The sequence below is a fragment of the Gadus macrocephalus genome, chromosome 14 (genome assembly GCF_031168955.1).
Source record: "Gadus macrocephalus chromosome 14, ASM3116895v1".
Lineage (NCBI taxonomy): Eukaryota > Metazoa > Chordata > Actinopteri > Gadiformes > Gadidae > Gadus > Gadus macrocephalus.
Genome location: NC_082395.1, coordinates 22,718,785 through 22,736,392, shown reverse-complemented (window position 1 = coordinate 22,736,392; position 17,608 = coordinate 22,718,785).

The following is a 17,608-nucleotide window of genomic DNA, read 5'->3' as shown; positions in this document are numbered from 1 at the left end:
CGTGGCATCTGAACCGGCTCACAGCAGGGAACCAGAGGGGGACGGGGTCTGGAGCACACACACGTGATCGGCCGCGCTCACACACACACACACACACACACATATGTACACATTAAAACACACGTACACTCTCACACAACGCAGACATAAACACACACACAAACGCAGAGTCGCACACGCATACATAGACACACACACGTACATACAAACTCAGGCACATATGTAGATGCATAAGCACACACACACACACACACACACACACACACACACACAAACACAAACACACACGACAAACATACAAACACATTGACGCGACTATTGGCCAACAGACATCCACCCAGAGAAATACAAAAATCTGAAAAATCACAAAAATTACAAAAGTGCCTGAACGAGATTATTGAAACATAAACCATCCGTTTAGTTTGGTTTGATTAAATCCAGTTCCCCCTAAAGACGTCTGGATCTAGGTAATAAAAAGAGAGCCAAATGTTGTTAACGACGTAAGACGCGCCGGAGTCCCGAGGTCAAACGGCGAGCCGTCACGATTGGTCAGCGGCGCCATTAGCAGGCGCTGTGTCGCCGCGGCAGCAGGAGTTATGCTACGAGCCGCCGGTGCTTCTTCGCGTTGCCAGACAACCGACCAGCGGAACCGTTAGTGGGAGCGGGGTTGCCGCTCCATGTGATGTCCTACTAGAGGGGGGTTCTGCTGAGGTCAGACTCCCACTCTACAACATGTCCCAGTTTCATGTTCTCTTTAAGTGTTCAGAGTGAGAGTGTTTCAGCTCCTCAGGTGTGTGTTTGTATGTGTGTGTGTGTGTGTGTGTGTGTGTGTGTGTGTGTGTGTGTGTGTGTGTGTGTGTGTGTGTGTGTGTGTGTGTGTGTGTGTGTGTGTGTGTGTATGTGTGTGTGTGTGTGTGTGTGTGTGTGTGTGTGTGTGTGTGTGTGTGTGTTGGTGTGTGTAATCTGGACCTAACGATGTTACTTTGTTTGCGTGGAGCTCATTCATACCATCCTCAATAGTAGATTTCACTTCACTTACGCACATACGCACACACACACACACAGGCACGCACACACACACATACACACACACACACACACACACACACACACACACACACACACACACACACACACACACACACAACAAAGCCTATTTTGCTGCACACAGGCACAGAACCATGCATACATACATACATACATGCATACATACATAAATACATCCATCCATAACAAAATTCATACATGCATATACATGCATACGTACATGCAACCCTTTAGTTTATTTCACATCATACTAAAGTCAAACTCACTGTGCTCTCTACCTCTTCACCGTCACTTCATCTGAATTCATTCCTATTTTCTCCCGTCCCTCTCTCCCAGCCGACCTGGCTGCCTCTCACACAGAGACACAAAGAGTCTCGGGGCTCAATAACAGCAGGTGGCTTAGGTGACATTTTAATCCCTTATTACTGAGTGCAGGATTAGCCGGCAGATCAAGGCAGAGTTAATTATATGAATTTATCAGAGGATGGCTGCGAAGAGGCGGCCTCCTCTTCCCCTGGGCTTGGACCTAAACACACACACACACGCACACACAAACACACACAAAAACACACACAAACACACACACCTACACACCACAACAAGTGACACTCTGTCTGCCTCCAAAGCCATTGCTGGTGCCACGCTTGCCTCGCCGTGGCGGAGAGAGGGAGCGATGTACACATACAGAGGAGGAGTCTCCGCGGAGCCGGCAAGACAAACGACACCTCGCCCGCGCTCCCGACGGCGCCGGGCAGAATGAACTGCATCGACATCGGAGCAGAGGACAACAGGCTTTTCATCCTGCAGACGCGCCGCTGCGGAGGCTGAAAGGAGTCCCCCTGTCTTGCTTTATCTCTGTCTCCCTCTGCCCCTTTGGCCTCCAAAACCAATATGCTTCCCACCGCAGCCCCTTAATGGGTTGATCAATGCTGACAAATAGGCAGCTCATGCTGCCCTGCCCGGGAACTCGTAGCCCCTATGGCCGGGGAGGTGGTGGGCTGCTGCTGCTGCTGCTGCTGCTGCTGCTACTACTACCGTCCTGAGAAAGAGGCCATCTCTCTCTCTCTCTCTCTCTCTCTCTCTCTCTCTCTCTCTCTCTCTCTCTCTCTCCCTCTCTCTGTTTCTGTTTCTGTTTCTCCCTCCGTATCTCTCTGAATCTCTCTCTCTCTGAATCTCTCTCTCTCTGAATCTCTTTCTCTGAATCTCTCTCTCTCTCTCTCTGAATCTCTCGCTGGCTCTCCCTCTCTCCCTCTCTCGTGCTCCCTCTAGCTCTATTTCTCTCTGTATCTCTATTTCTCTCTTTCTCTTTCTCTGCCTTTGCCCCATCTCCCCTTCTCTATTTGTATTTACCATTTAATATTTACCTCCCATTTTATGTGCAACTGATTCCTCCCTCCCTCACATTCAGCAATTCATTCCTCTGCCTCCTGTTTTTTTCCTTGTTGTTTTCGTCTGTACTTGTTTGCGTTGCATCTGGAAGTGTGGGAGAGGAGAGATAGTCACGGATTGGTGTGCATCTACATTGGCGTAACTCTCTGTGTGACTGCACCTTTGTCGAAATGTGAATAGATATATGTCGGTGAAGAACCCTACAGAGATGTGAGCAGGCTTAGCCTCACAGACAGTAATTGCTATTCAAACATAGGTTATCTGAGGTCAAGGTTTGTCACCGTTATTCCGTGCAGACTCTGATGTTATAAGGTCTGTAAAACATAGGGTTTACATATGTAGAATATGCTTCATAATGCTAACAATTTATATAAAGGATGGATAAAAGAAAAGACAGAAAGAGAAAGTAATCGCGTATGCCTTCAACAAATACTCTTAAATACATAAGAGGTTAAAAGTCGACCTCACCATTGGTCTGACTTTCCGTGTTGTTGTGGGTTTACCACTCACAATAAAACACCTCAAAAACACACACTCACACATATGTACGAGTGATGAGCACGGGCCATTCTGTCCCAGCGCACTGAAATCCCCTCATTTGTGTCGTCCCCGTCTGAGAACTCGCTGGAGTTGTAAATGTTGTCTATGGCCTTTAAAGCTCAATTAAAAACGTTGAATGCAGAATGACATCTCTAGCCGGGCAAACACGGAGGATCCACACGGGTCGTATTAAAAACGCCTCCCAAGACGTATTTCATTATATTTATCGGGGTATAAAAAAATGGCAAATGTGTGTGTGTTTGTGTGTGTGTGTGCCTGTGTGTTTATGAGGGTGTGTTCGTGTTTGCGCGTGCATGTGCATGTACTTCTGCGTGTGTCTTGGTGTTTCTTCATTCGTTTGCATGTGGGTGTATCAGTAGCATGTGATTTAATAATGCACAATAAGGACGATGAAAAAGTAATTTGTGTATTTTTAAATATAAAACAGCAAAGTAGTGGCCGGCTAGTGGGCTGATGGTCCGGGACTGGTCCCCTCCCGCACCACTCCCTTCATCAGCCATTGGCTGGCATGGGCTCTCTCTACGTCTCTCTCTCTACCTCTCCCTCTCTCTCTCTCTCTCTCTACCTCTCCCTCTCCCTCTCTCTCTACCTCTCCCTCTCTCTCTACCTCTCCTCTCTCTCTCTCTCTCTCTCTCTCTCTCTCTCTCTCTCTCTCTCTCTCTCTCTCTCTCTACCTCTCCCTCTCTCTCTCTCCCTCTCTCTCCCTCTCTCTCTCTCTCTCTCTCTCTCTCTCTCTCTCTCTCTCCCTCTCTCTCTCCCTCTCCCTCTCAATCTCACTCTCACTCTCTCTCCCTCTCTCTCTCTCTCTCTCTCTCTCTCTCTCTCTCTCTCTCTCTCTCTCTCTCTCTCTCTACCTCTCCCTCTCTCTCTCTCACTCTCTCTCTCTCTCTCTCTCTCTCTCTCTCTCTCTCTCTCTCTCTCTCTCTCTCTCTCTCTCTCTCTCTCTCTCTCTTTCTCTCTCCCTCTCTCTCCCTTTCCCTCTCTCTCCCTCTCCCTCTCTCTCTGTCTCCCTCTCTCTCTCTCTCTCCCTCTCTCTCTCTGTCTCCCTCTCTCTCTCTCTCTCCCTCTCCCTCCATCACCCCTTGGCTGGCTGTCGGGCCAATGCGGGACTTCATTAAGGCTGTGTGACAGAAACACACACACACACAGACACACACACACACACACACACACACACACACACACACACACACACACACACACACACACACACACACACACACACACACAACACACACACACACACACACACACACGCACACACAGCGCAGCAGGGGCCGGCCTCCCTCCCAAATTGGTGAGCGAGTGTCTGTGGTCTGAACCCCCGCGAGGCCAGAAACCATGGAGACCTGGCCGAGTGTGGCTGAATGTCCATGGCTGTGTGTGTGTGCGTGTGTCTGTGTGTTTGTGCATGTGTGTGTGTGTTCTTATGGGTGTGTGTGTTGCACTTGAATTTGTAAGTGTCTATGTGTGTGTTTGTGTGCGAGTGTGAGTGATTGTGTGTTTGTGCGTGGGTGTTTGTATTTTTGTGTGTGTGTGTTTCTGTGTATTGGGTTGCTATTGAATGTCTTTATGTGTGTGTGTGTGTGTGTGTGTGTGTGTGTGTGTGTGTGTGTGTGTGTGTGTGTGTGTGTGTGTGTGTGTGTGTATGTGCGTGTTTGTGTGTGTGCGTGTGTGTGCGTGCGTGTTGTTGTGTTCAATCAGTGTATGTGATTGTGTGTGTGTTTGCGTCCATGCACTTTATAGATGGGTGTAAAAGCGTGTGAGCGTGCGTGACTTTGTGCCTGTGCGTGTGTGTGTGTGCATATGCGTGTGTGCCTGTGTGTACTTGTGTGTGCGTCAGTGTGTGCCTATGTAAGTGTGAATGCCTGTATGTATGTGTGTGTGCTAGCTGTTAGCTACCGCGCCAAGGCCTGAGCCGTGCTCCCAGACAGCCCATGAAGGAGAGCTGTGTCTGCCTCACCGAGGAGCGGAGCTGACAGCTCGCTGGGGGGGCGGGGGGGCGCCGGTTGAGGGACGCCTATTTTTAACTCGGAGCTGTGGCTCCTATTTAAAGACCAGGTGTGGGAGGGGAGGAGGGCTCCCGGAGGGAAGCGGCGTTTAATACAAAACATACATAAACACGTCGGGCTAATGTAGCATCACGCTGCGTCTTTTATGTTGTCGTTGTTGTTGTTGTTGTTGTTGCGGTGTGAATGGGATGTAATCCGGCCCCCGTTCTCTGTAATCCTTCATAATTGCAGACAGACTCGTGTCCCCCAGACAGCAGTGTGTGGCGGTCTGTTTGTCTGGCTCCGGCCCTCTGTCCCCTCAGCCTCCGCTCACCGCGCCGGGCGAGTCCGGCCCCATCTGACCCAGATTAAAGAACCAACCGCCCGCCCCACAATGTCCAGAACATTCCCTCCTCACTGAGCCGGGGAGCAGGGGCTCAGAGAGGGGGGATCGATCAGAGAGAGAGGGAGAGAGAGAGAGAGAGAGAGAGAGAGAGAGAGAGAGAGAGAGAGAGAGAGAGAGAGAGAGAGAGAGAGACAGAGACAGAGACAGAGACAGAGACAGAGACAGAGACAGAGACAGAGACAGAGACAGAGAGAGAGAGAGAGAGACAGAGACAGACAGACAGAGAGATAAAGAGAGAGAGAGAAGCTGGGCCTGTGCTCTCCTGCTCCATAAAGCCTCTGTTCCTGCTCTGAGCCTGGATGAATCTCCTCCACCAGACCGCCGCACTACATTACGTTTATGACTCCCTGCTCTTCTCCTCCCTCTCCTGTCTCGCCACCCCCAGCTTCCCAGAGGTGAGTGAGGTAGGAAGGGAGGGTGGGAGAAAGATGGAGTAAATGTGGAAAGATATGGGTGTGGGGAAGGTGGGGGTGGGGGGTTTGGGGAGGTGGACACGACTTGAACAGAAGACTAACAAATTAGTCGGAGTGGCGTGGTGCTTTATGAGCCAGCGGCCCCGTCCCACTCCACCTCGGACCAGCCTGATGTAGACCTCACCTCCATCCTCCACCACAGGCACACCAGGTACATACGGCAATGGAGAAATGGAGCTAGAGAAAAAGTTAAACCAGAAAGACAACGTTCCTATTCTGTTTATCATCCATCTATGTTGCGTTCATCGCAGGCCCCTCCCCTTCATCTCTCAGCCAGTCAGGACTTAACAGCGCTACAATGGCGTGCAAACACGCAGAGTATATAAAGATCCGTCATTAACGCTGGTCGCTTGTCTGTTGTTTTCATCTCGGCTGGTCGAAGCCCTCCTCCATCTCCTCCACCTCCAGGATTAAGCTCCACCTGACGGAGAAAGAGATGGTGCCCTCCAGGGCCGAGGCACTCCATCCTGAGTCACACCACCACCAGTGTCTAGACACCATCAGGGAGTAATCAAATCCCGGTGTACTTCATGGATCCATCATTTGAGAATCATCTGATGGTGGCTGATCTACAATACTAGTCTCTCTTGATTGAAACATGGATGGGTCGTGGTTTGGGTTAAAACCAACTACAACTAAACCTGAATCTCTCTCTCTCTCTCTCTCTCTCTCTCTCTCTCTCTCTCTCTCTCTCTCTCTCTCTCTCTCTCTCTCTCTCTCTCTCTCTCTCTCTCTCCCTCTCTCTCTCACCCTCTCTTTCCCTCTCTCCCCCTCCCTCTCCTCTCTCTGAAGAGTATGAACTTGCCTTTGAATTAACGGTGGCTTAATAGAATAGCGAGGCACAAAAGGCACAGAGGCAGACATAATCTAGTGACACATCTAGCTCCGTGGTCTCTCGCCCTTTGTCCCAGATGCATGTATAAATGGACTTGATGGTACTAAGGTGTTTATTACCTGGTATTATATGGAACAGGGTATTCAGGGCACACATAAAATCCAGAATTTCTACTAAGACATGCTGTTGAACCCCAGCTGTTCCTGACAGGTAATGAAGATCAAAGTTTCTTCATTCCTGTGTGTGTGTGTGTGTGTGTGTGTGTGTGTGTGTGTGTGTGTGTGTGTGTGTGTGTGTGTGTGTGTGTGTGTGTGTGTGTGTGTGTGTGTGGCTCCGTGCATCCGTCCTTGTGTGTGATTGTGTTTTTTGTGTTTGTATGTGTGGGAGAGAAATAGAGAGATGAAAAGAGAAGAACGAGATCTGTGTGGGTATCCCTGCTGTTTGTGTTTGTGTGTTTCTGCGTCTGTTAGTGTGTATCTATGCGTGTGTATGTGAATGCGTGTCTGCTTGTGTGTATGTGTGTGTGTGCGTGGGGGTACACGTGTGTACACACGTGTTCATGTGCATGAGCCTGTTCATGTGCATCTGCGTGTGCACCCGTATGGGCGTGTGCATTTCAGTGTGTGTGCGTCAACACAACTACCAACACGCACACACCAGAGCAGCCCGGAGCTCCAGCAGACATTAAAACAATAACCGCGTGCCTCCCCTCCCCCCAGGAGCGTTCAACACGCTACCGGTCTGTCAGACTAATGGCTCCCGGACAGGGACACCCCCACTGCAGGGGAAACAAAAAAATAAGAGCAACACAATACAGGGCGTAACGACGCACACGAAACCTGCCGCGCCGCAGCGAGACGCTCCCGTCAGGACATCGCTCACGGAGCGTCGCTCTCCCGTCCTGCGGCGAGCGAGCGCAGATGCGCCGGGCAGAGGAGACACCTGCAACTCATTTGCAGGCGGAAGGCTCTAGAGAGCACAGCAGAGCGGGCTGGTCCCGTGGCGGGAGACGGGCCGCCTCCGTAGCGCGGTGGAGGAACGGGCTCCCCGCCGACGGCGGGACCGCAGAGTCGCTCACCGGCTTCAGCACAAGACTCGAGACTCACGTGTTCAGAGTTCACCTGGACTCTGCATAGCCTCCCCCCTAACCCCCCAAACCCCTTTTACATACTAATTGTATGTTATAAGTCCTAGCACTAAAATACTACTTAGTATTGTGTATCATCTTGTCCGAGCTGTCTTTGTTGTGTACAGGGAATGGGTTAACCTAGCGATTGTTAGTGCTTGGCACTTGGTTCTATGAACTGTCCTTACGACAGTGACATATTCTTGCTTCTATTTATTCTGAAAAATCGACCATGTAAGGAGGGAACGCCGGTCCACCCGGGAATCACATGGACGCCGGTTCTGACCGTTGTTCCCAAAGCGTCGGTAAGGAGAGAACCGGTTGCTCCCCTGACATTCCCTGTGAGTGCGTATGATAATCTCTGCAGCCGGGTCCGTAAGAGAGGGTTAACGGAGTGTGTATGATCAGCGCTGCAGCCGGGTCCGTGTGAGAGGGTTAACGAGTGTGAGCGTTAATTGAAAAAGTGATCGGCGATGGTCATCATCGCCAGTGAAAGTGCGACATAAACGCAATCTGTTTGAGGATTTACTGCAACAGCCGTCAGCCGAGAGAGAGCACGGGAGCAGACACACACACACACACACATACATACACACACAAACGCATGCACACACACACACACACACACACAAGCCCACGCACACAGACAAGGACACATAAAGCACACAAACTTATACACAAACACACACACAAGCAGACACACAAACACATGCACACAAAGATTCACACACACACACACACACACACACACACACACACACACACACACACACACACACACACACACACACACACACACACTCACACACAATTCATAATAACCTGCTGGAAAGTAAGGCAAGCACAAACCTCGCACAAACGCCGACACAGTCACATGCTCAGCACTGATAGTAATTGAAGGCAAGGAACATAAAGGCACTCATCAAACAGACACTATCACGCCTAACTGCTTTCATAAATACACATGGCAGAACAAACAGAAATGAGAAAAAAATAATGGAGTGGAAGATGCATTGTTATCATCAGTGGAACGAGTCCGCGACTACACAAACACACAACCGTACACGTGTCTGCCCACAGATGAATACAAATGTATCTGTACACGTGTGTGTTTGTTTGCGTGTGTGTGTGTGTGTGTGTGTGTGTGTGTGTGTGTGTGTGTGTGTGTGTGTGTGTGTGTGTGTGTGTGTGTGTGTGTGTGTGTGTGTGTGTGTGTGTGTATGTGTGTGAGAGTGTGTGTTGGGTACAAACTGGAAGAACACGAGCCCATGCCTGCACACACAAACCCTAGCAGATGTGCGTGCAGGGAAGTGTGGCCATGTACACATGAGCATATTAACACACACGCAGACAACTAGTTACACAACGTTCAATCACCCATATAGAAGTGCAGACACATACACACAAACACACACACACACTCTCACACGCACAAACATACACACAAAAACACACACACACACACACACACACACACACACATACCTAACATCCCAAGACACCGTTAGTGCATGGGGTGTGTTTGAGAAAATGATCACATCAATCGAAGTGATAGATAAAAGACTGTGAGCAATTGATAAAGTGCCACGGTTATTGGAAAGACAAATGGTTGAATTTGCTTTTGAAATTGGACTGGATCTCTGCTCAGGGGAACCAAACTCATCATCGGCAATGAGCTCGCGGTCGTATTGAATCGCGCTGCGGTCCGACGTCTGGCCCGGACAATCGGATCCATCAACCCAATGGGATCAAATAGAGCGACTCACGGAGCCTCTGGATGATGCATCGTGACTGCGTGTGAAGCATATCACACCAGCCAACGCACCATACATCAGGAGCCGCGGGCTGGGGAACGGGCTGCGTGGTCGTGTGTTTAGGGGAATGGTGATGAGATCAATTAGGCGAACACATGTGGGCTGGAAACAGAATATGTATGCAAAGAAACAGGCTGAGGGGGTAATCCCTCAAACGACATGTTTGAACAAAACACAGCGGTTCCTAAAGGCTGTGAATTAACCATACATCATTATAACGTGTATGAACACCCCGTATAGATGAATCAACATAAAGGCACAGGGAGCGGGGTATCGTTAGACGTTCAGGAACGAAGAGGCGATAATGTCGGCGTTAGCGCAACAAGTCGTACCGGCGCATTCCGATATTTATTATTCAAAAAGTGTTAAGGAAAAACGGCACCTCGTAAAACTTGCACGATCGCGGTACATTACTTATCGATGACAATAAATCTGTTGGCTATCGCAGTAACACAACTCGTAACGATGCAGTGGGTAAAGGTTCGGAGTGTGTGTGTGTGTGTGTGTGTGTGTGTGTGTGTGTGTGTGTGTGTGTGTGTGTGTGTGTGTCTGTGTGTTTGTGTGTGTGTGTGTGTGTGTGTTTGTTTGTGTCTGAGTCTCTCTGTGAGTGAGTGAGTGAGTTAGTGAGTGTCTGTGAGCGAGCGAGTGAGTTAATGTGTGTCAGTGTCTGTGTGTGTGTGTGTGTGTGTGTGTGTGTGTGTGTGTGTGTGTGTGTGTGAATGTATTCCTGCAGCTGAAAGACCCTCAGAAGGGTAAGAGGGTATACAGATGTACTCTGGATTTCATCAATGTGAACAGGGCACAGTGTCCGGTTGTTGGTGTTGAAGCCGCGTGACATTCAGCGACAGAGGATAGGTAGCTAGCATGCTCGCCCTGCTAGCTACCAGATTTGCACCTAGGTATGATTACATCATACATCACACGCTTACACAGACCCACACAACACACACACACACACACACACACACACACACACACACACACACACACACACACACACACACACACACACACACACACACACACACACACACACACACACACACACACACACACACACACACACACACACACACACAGAAGGACCCGTACTCTCACCAATACAACCATGTGACAGACACCTCCCCCCACTACCCTGTCTCACAGGGGTCTCCGGGGCTGTCAGAGCCGGGACCCTGTACCGGCCCTGGTCCGGCCCCGTGCTGTGACACCTCATTAGACCCGGGGGCCACCCTGCCTGTCTGGGGAGGGCCGACCCGTGGCGTGGCACAACACCCCCCCCCCCCTCGCTGAACCCCGCCCGTCGTCACGGAGAGAGACCCCCAATGGCAATGGCGGCGGCGACAACGGCACCTTCTCATCTTAGTTAGGCTCGCCGTCAGCCGCTAATTACACGCCGGCGCCGGTATTACTCCTCCGTTTAGACTCATCACGAGGCGCCACCCTCACTGACATCATTAGCGGACCATAACAAGCCGCCGCGCCGGGGGGACGCACCCCGCCCCCCCCCCCCCCGGTGCCGGGCTCCAACATGAACCCTTTCCCCAGACGTAATGAGGCGTGGCGATCGGGCAGCTCCAGGCATGGTGCTCTCATGTCACCGCCGGCCGTCCCCTGCCCCTCCCTCCTCCTCCTCCCTGTTCTTCATCCTGTTGTTCGTATTGTCTAGCCGCCGTTACCGTGCAGCCGCGGCCAGCGAGTGCTTCGCGGAGCTAACGATGCACGCAACTAATGCTACATGAAAAATAACTGCCGCTTCCCACCACTATTGCTACACAGAACTGATGCTACCCATAGCTGACACTGAATAGAGCTAAAACTTCACGTCGCTGACGCTACACAGAACAGACGCTCCCCATCGCAAACCAATAGCTGATGGTACACAGTGCCAACCCATCGCTAAAATAGGCACTAGAAAGAACTAACGCTTCACATCGCTGAAGCAACCCATCACTAACACGACCCGTCGCTAGCGCTACCCGCCGCTAACGCTACAAAGATCTAGCTCTATCCATCGCTAACGCTACCCCTCGCTAGCGCTACCCGCCGCTAACACTACAAAGATCTAGCTCTATCCATCGCTAACGCTACCCCTCGCTAGCGCTACCCGCCGCTAACGCTACAAAGATCTAGCTCTATCCATCGCTAACGCTACCCCTCGCTAGCGCTACCCGGCGCTAGCAATACATAGAGCTAGCTCTACCCATCGCTGACGCTACCCAGAAGTGACGCTCCCCACCGCTGCGGGCGGGCGGGGGAGGAGGCGGAGGCCGGAATAGCTCGGCAGGAAGTGGAAGCTGCGGGATGGCGGTGTATTCCAGGACGGGTTGGGGATCAAAGGCGGCGAGGAAATGAGATGAGACAGCGCCGCGAAGAACCCTTTGGGTCTGTGTTCCTGCTACTGTTTGTGTCTGAGTGTGTCTGTATGTTTGTGTGCACGTGTTTGTGTACGTGTGCGTACGTTTGTGTACGTGTGTTTAAGTGTGTGTACATGTGCGTGCGTGTGTGTTTGCGTGTGCGTGAGTGTGTATGTGTGTGTATGTATGCATGTGTTTGTGTAAGTGTATGTTTATGTGTGTGTGTGTGTATGCTTCTGTTTGTGTAAGTGTATGTGTATGTGTGTGTGTGTGTGTGCTTGTTGGAATATTCTCCATGTGTGTGTGCGTGTTTTTCTTTTGTGTGTATTAGTCCCTGGGATTTGTGTGTGTGTGTGTGTGTGTGTGTGTGTGTGTGTGTGTGTGTGTGTGTGTGTGTGTGTGTGTGTGTGTGTGTGTGTGTGTGTGTGTGTGTGTGTGTGTGTGTGTGTGAGATGCCCCCTGGGGCTCCAGCTGTTTGGACTGAAGGAACCAGGACCAGCATACACACGGGTGGACACACATACACACACACAGCATCATGAACACACTAACACACATACTCATGAATACACACACACACACACACACACACACACACACACACACACACACACACACATACACAGACTCATGAACACAGACAAACCCAGCATCATGAACACACACAGACACAGACTCTTGAACATACACACACACACACACACACACACACACACACACACACACACACACACACACACACACACACACACACACACACACAGACTCATGAACACACACACACACACACACACATACACACACACACAGATTCATGAACACACACACACAGAAACAGCATCATGAACACACACACAGATACGCAAACACAGCATCATGAACACAAACACACACACACATACTCAAGAACACACACACACAGCATCAATAACACACCCACACACACACATACATACTCATAAACACAGACACATACACACAGACTCATGACCACAGACACACACACTGACTCATGACGAGAAACACATACACACACACACACACACACACGAGGCGAGCCGTGAAAGAAGCGGTGCTCATCAGCAATCACAGCCTGCTTTACCGCGCGGGCCTTCAATGATTCACCAGGTGAGACTCAGGCAGCCGCCCACCGTAAGCACAGGCGGAGAACGCAGAAACAGAGAGCAACAAAGTCAGACAAACCTTCATTAGGCGCTCTCGCCTCGCCCCGATCCAGCTCTGACGGCACGCGGCTCGCCAATTACTGCCTCCCTAAATCCGGCGTTGAGGCCAAGGACTGACGCTCCCGCCATTCCTGACTTATTTATCCATGAACCGTGGAGTGCTGCACTGATTGACCAGGAACGGGGGAAAATGCATTTCACCTCATAGTCTCTCCATCTCTCTCTCCCTCTCTCTCTCACTCGTTGACCGTGTAGTTCTTGACCACCATTTTGTGTGCTGTTATTAAATATTGACCGGGGGTTGAAATATGCATGAGTTAAAGAAATAGATAATCAAATGAAGCAAAGGAAAAAACGCCAAACCAACTGTTGGAAAAGAGTGCCTGCTTACTGTTTTCAAATGAATCCCAACCGCGAGAATTACTTTTACATTCCGAATGAGGAGGCAGGTACCAAAAAAACACATATTGGTATTTGTCTCCAGTTAATGCACTGTTTTGCAATGCCTATTTGTGTTTCCAAAGGAAAAGCGAGTGGGGGGGAAATTAGATAAATAGAGAGTGGGGGGAGTGAAAATACCATTTGATGGGAGAGCCAAGTAGGCCGGTTAAGCGAGTGGATTCTTATGCAAATATATGCTAATATATGCACACAAGGCAGTGGCCGTGCCTGAGGCTGCTTTGATTGGCAGTTGCAGGTCTGTGTGTGAGTGTGTGTGTGGATGAGTTTATGTGGGTGGGTGTGTGGGTTTGTGTTGGTGCCTGTGTGTGTGTGAGAGTGCATTTGTGCCAGCGTGTATGTGTGTGTGTCTCTGTGAGTGCATGCATGCATGGGAATACGTGTGTGTGCCAGCGTGTGTGTGTGTGTGTGTGTGTGTGTGTGTGTGTGTGCGCGGCCACTGGCCCGCTCAGCTCCGGGTGCTCCTGTAGAGTTGGGCACGGCTTACTCCTCATGTTCAACATGCTCTGGATCCACCGGCTGAACACGTCTGCAGCCTCAGACCCCTCACACACACACCGCCCACCCCCCCCCCCGCTGGTACGGGCTGCCGTCCAGAACCCCCACGGGCCGGGAGAGCCCCGCTCCGCCATCCCTACGCGGCGGTGGGCGGCGGCCAGGGCCTCATTATAAAACCACCGCCCTGATTCAGCCGGCCTGGCCAGGGGGAGATCATGTGAATGTTTGGCACTGGGCGCGTGTGTGTGTGGGTGTGTGTGAGTGTCAGTGATCGTGTGTGTGTGTGTTTGTGTGTGGGTTTGTGTGTGTGTGTGTGTGTGTATGTGTGTGTGTGTGTGTGTGTGTGTGTGTGTGTTCGTGTGGACGTCTATTTGTGTGTGTCTGTGTGTGTGTGTGTGTGTGTTTTTTGTGAGTGTGTGTGTGTGTGTGTGCGTGTGTGTGTGTGTGTGTGTGTGTTTGTGTGCCAAGCCCTCACCAGCTGTGACTAGTGAATATTTGTTAATGTGTAAGTACATGCATAAACAGACATGTGCGATTCCAGATGTGTGTGTGTGTGTGTGTGTGTGTGTATGTGTGTGTGTGTGTAATAATAATTGAGGGAATATCTGTTGTTGTTGTTTTAGCAGCGAAATGCATTGTGTGTGTGTGTGTGTGTGTGTGTGTGTGTGTGTGTGTGTGTGTGTGTGAGTGTGTGTGTGTGTGTGTGTGTGTGTGTGTGTGTGTGTGTGTGTGTGTGTGTGTGTGAGTGTGAGTGTGAGTGTGTGTGTGTGTGTATGTTTGTGTGTGTATGTATGTGTGTTTGCCTGCATGCGTGTGTGCACGTGGTGACGTGTGTGCGTAACAACAGTAATGTGTGGGGCTCAATGACTCCTAATAGGCTGACAGAGGGTTCTGGGTCAGGCCCTGCCCGTTACTTCTGGACGGGGTCTGAATGAAGGCAGCCTGCAGGCTCCCGGCCTGACTCCATGTGAATGCCATTTGTTTGTGTGTCTGTGAGGCGTCTTCATGCTGAGCCGCGCTACATCTTGATAATGGAAACATCCTGAATAGGGCGATGCCAGTGTAATTGGGTGGCTGCTATTTATCAGTTCTTGACAGTGCAGTCACTGTTTATTTTGTATTTTTTCTTCTTCTTCTTCTTCTTGTATTCACGAGGAGGACAAACAAATAGAGCCGGCAACAACGATGTCATTACTTTGTGAATTCCTAAATCACAACCGCGCTCTGGAACAGGACCTGGACATCTGTCAATGTGTTCTGCCAAAAGTGGGGCAAAGTATATTTGAAACCAACGAATATATAAACCGTATCTATGTATCTTTTATATTTGATCTAAACATGTTCATGTTGCTTATGCATATTTATATATAAAATGACCCTCTCTTGAAAACCCATACACACACACACACACACACACACACACACACACACACATGCAGGCTGCTCACGTTTTGCCAACACATGATGGGTAGGTTAAAATCTGCAATTATACCCCCTGTGTCAGTGCCTCCCTGCGGCGGATAGGCTGCAAAATTACTCAGTTGGCAACACTTCCCACACCATCCCCTCTAGACACACACACACACACACACACACACACACACACACACACACACACACACACACCACACACACACACACACACACACACACACACACACACACACACACACACACACACACACACACACACACACACACACACACACACACACACACACACACACACACAGGCCCATTCAAAATAAAAAGTGGAACACACTATTTTAAGAGAAGTGGAACAAACACACCCAGGCTCGCTTTGCGTCCCCACCTGGGGCCCAGAAATGGATTGTCATCATACAGTAGATTCCTTTTCTTCACAAAACATTACGGTTATTTCCAGCAAAGATGTGGTCCGAAGTCTTCCCCCCCCCCCCGCTCAAATGATCTCCTGTCTGCAGCGTGACGAACCCACAGGAGACGAGACGGCCTGCCTCACACACGGATTGCATGCACAAGCAGGTAACAACACACACATTCACAAACTAACACACACATTCACATACTAAAACACACAGACCCATGCTAACTCACACATGTACATGCTAACACACACATGTACATACTAACATACACATGCACATACTAACACACACATGTACATACCAACACACACGTGCACATACCAACGCACGTGCCTTCTCGTATCCATGTTTCATCCCGCTCTGTCGAGGGAGGCGATGCATAATACATCTTTTATCATATTATTACAAGAGATTTGTAACACTTGAAACAGAATGCAATATGCAGTTTATCTCCATGTGCAGCGAGCACGAGGTTCTTCCGTAGCGTCTGTCTGTGTCACCGGCGTACAGGAAGGGGAGGAGACGGGAGGAAGCGAGCTTCCCAACGCATCCTGACAGTCCATCATCTTCCCTGAGCGCAATTATTCACCCCGGCTCCAGGGAAGGCCGACGAAACAGGGGAAAAGACTGAGGAAACGACGAATCAGAGGTAGAGTAAAACACAGATCTACACATGCAACCCGCACATGCAGCCCATGTAGTGCATGAAGGACGGACTCTGAATATCCAGGCAACATCTCCGGTGTGATTGAGAGTGAGTTAGGCTATCGTCTCGGGCAGGGTGCTTTGTAATTTGCCCATTGACTGATTAGACTGCAAGCCTATAAATAGGCAACAATCCACAATCAATCTGATTGATGGTGGAAACATTGACCACAAGGATGGAGGATGGCACTATAGAGAGGAGTGCTGCTGCCTCGCTTGGATAACCTGAATCCTGGGGAGGTGAACAACGCTTGACACACAGAGCTCATAGCGCTGATCAAGTATTTAGATCCACACGTCAGACCACTAGACGTTGGTGAACAACAACAACAATTTGCATCAGCGAAGACTGAATTTTTCACTATTTCATTTTCAATCTTGCTCAAGAACTTCACCTACATACATCAACATCAACTAAAATATACTTGTAAGATGTTGGGTTAAATGTTTTTGCCTGAGAGGGCCTACTCATAGTTTTAGCACGACAAATGGTAAGCGATTTCAGTTGGTTGGTCACAAATTAAAGGTTATCAATTTATCTGTCATCTTATTGATTTCAGCCATGAGAAGCAGGTTATAATCTGTCATCGATATCGGCTGAAAAATTCCCTATTTCACAGTAAATGCAGCCCAGATAATCCATGCAAGATATGCTGCACATGCAACACATTCAACACAGGTGATTCAAAATGGATATGTTATCTGACAAGAGATCTCATCCTACATGTCGAAAATAGACTTCACACCAAGACAGTTTCCTCTGGTAACTACAATGTGCATAGAGAACGACAGTAACGTCTGTTAACTACAATATGCCAGAGAGTGTGTGGGTGTAACACAGGCCATCACGAAACCAGACATAAAGTGGGAACAGTGTTAAACCACTACATTAGTTTGATGTCAAGATTGAACAAGA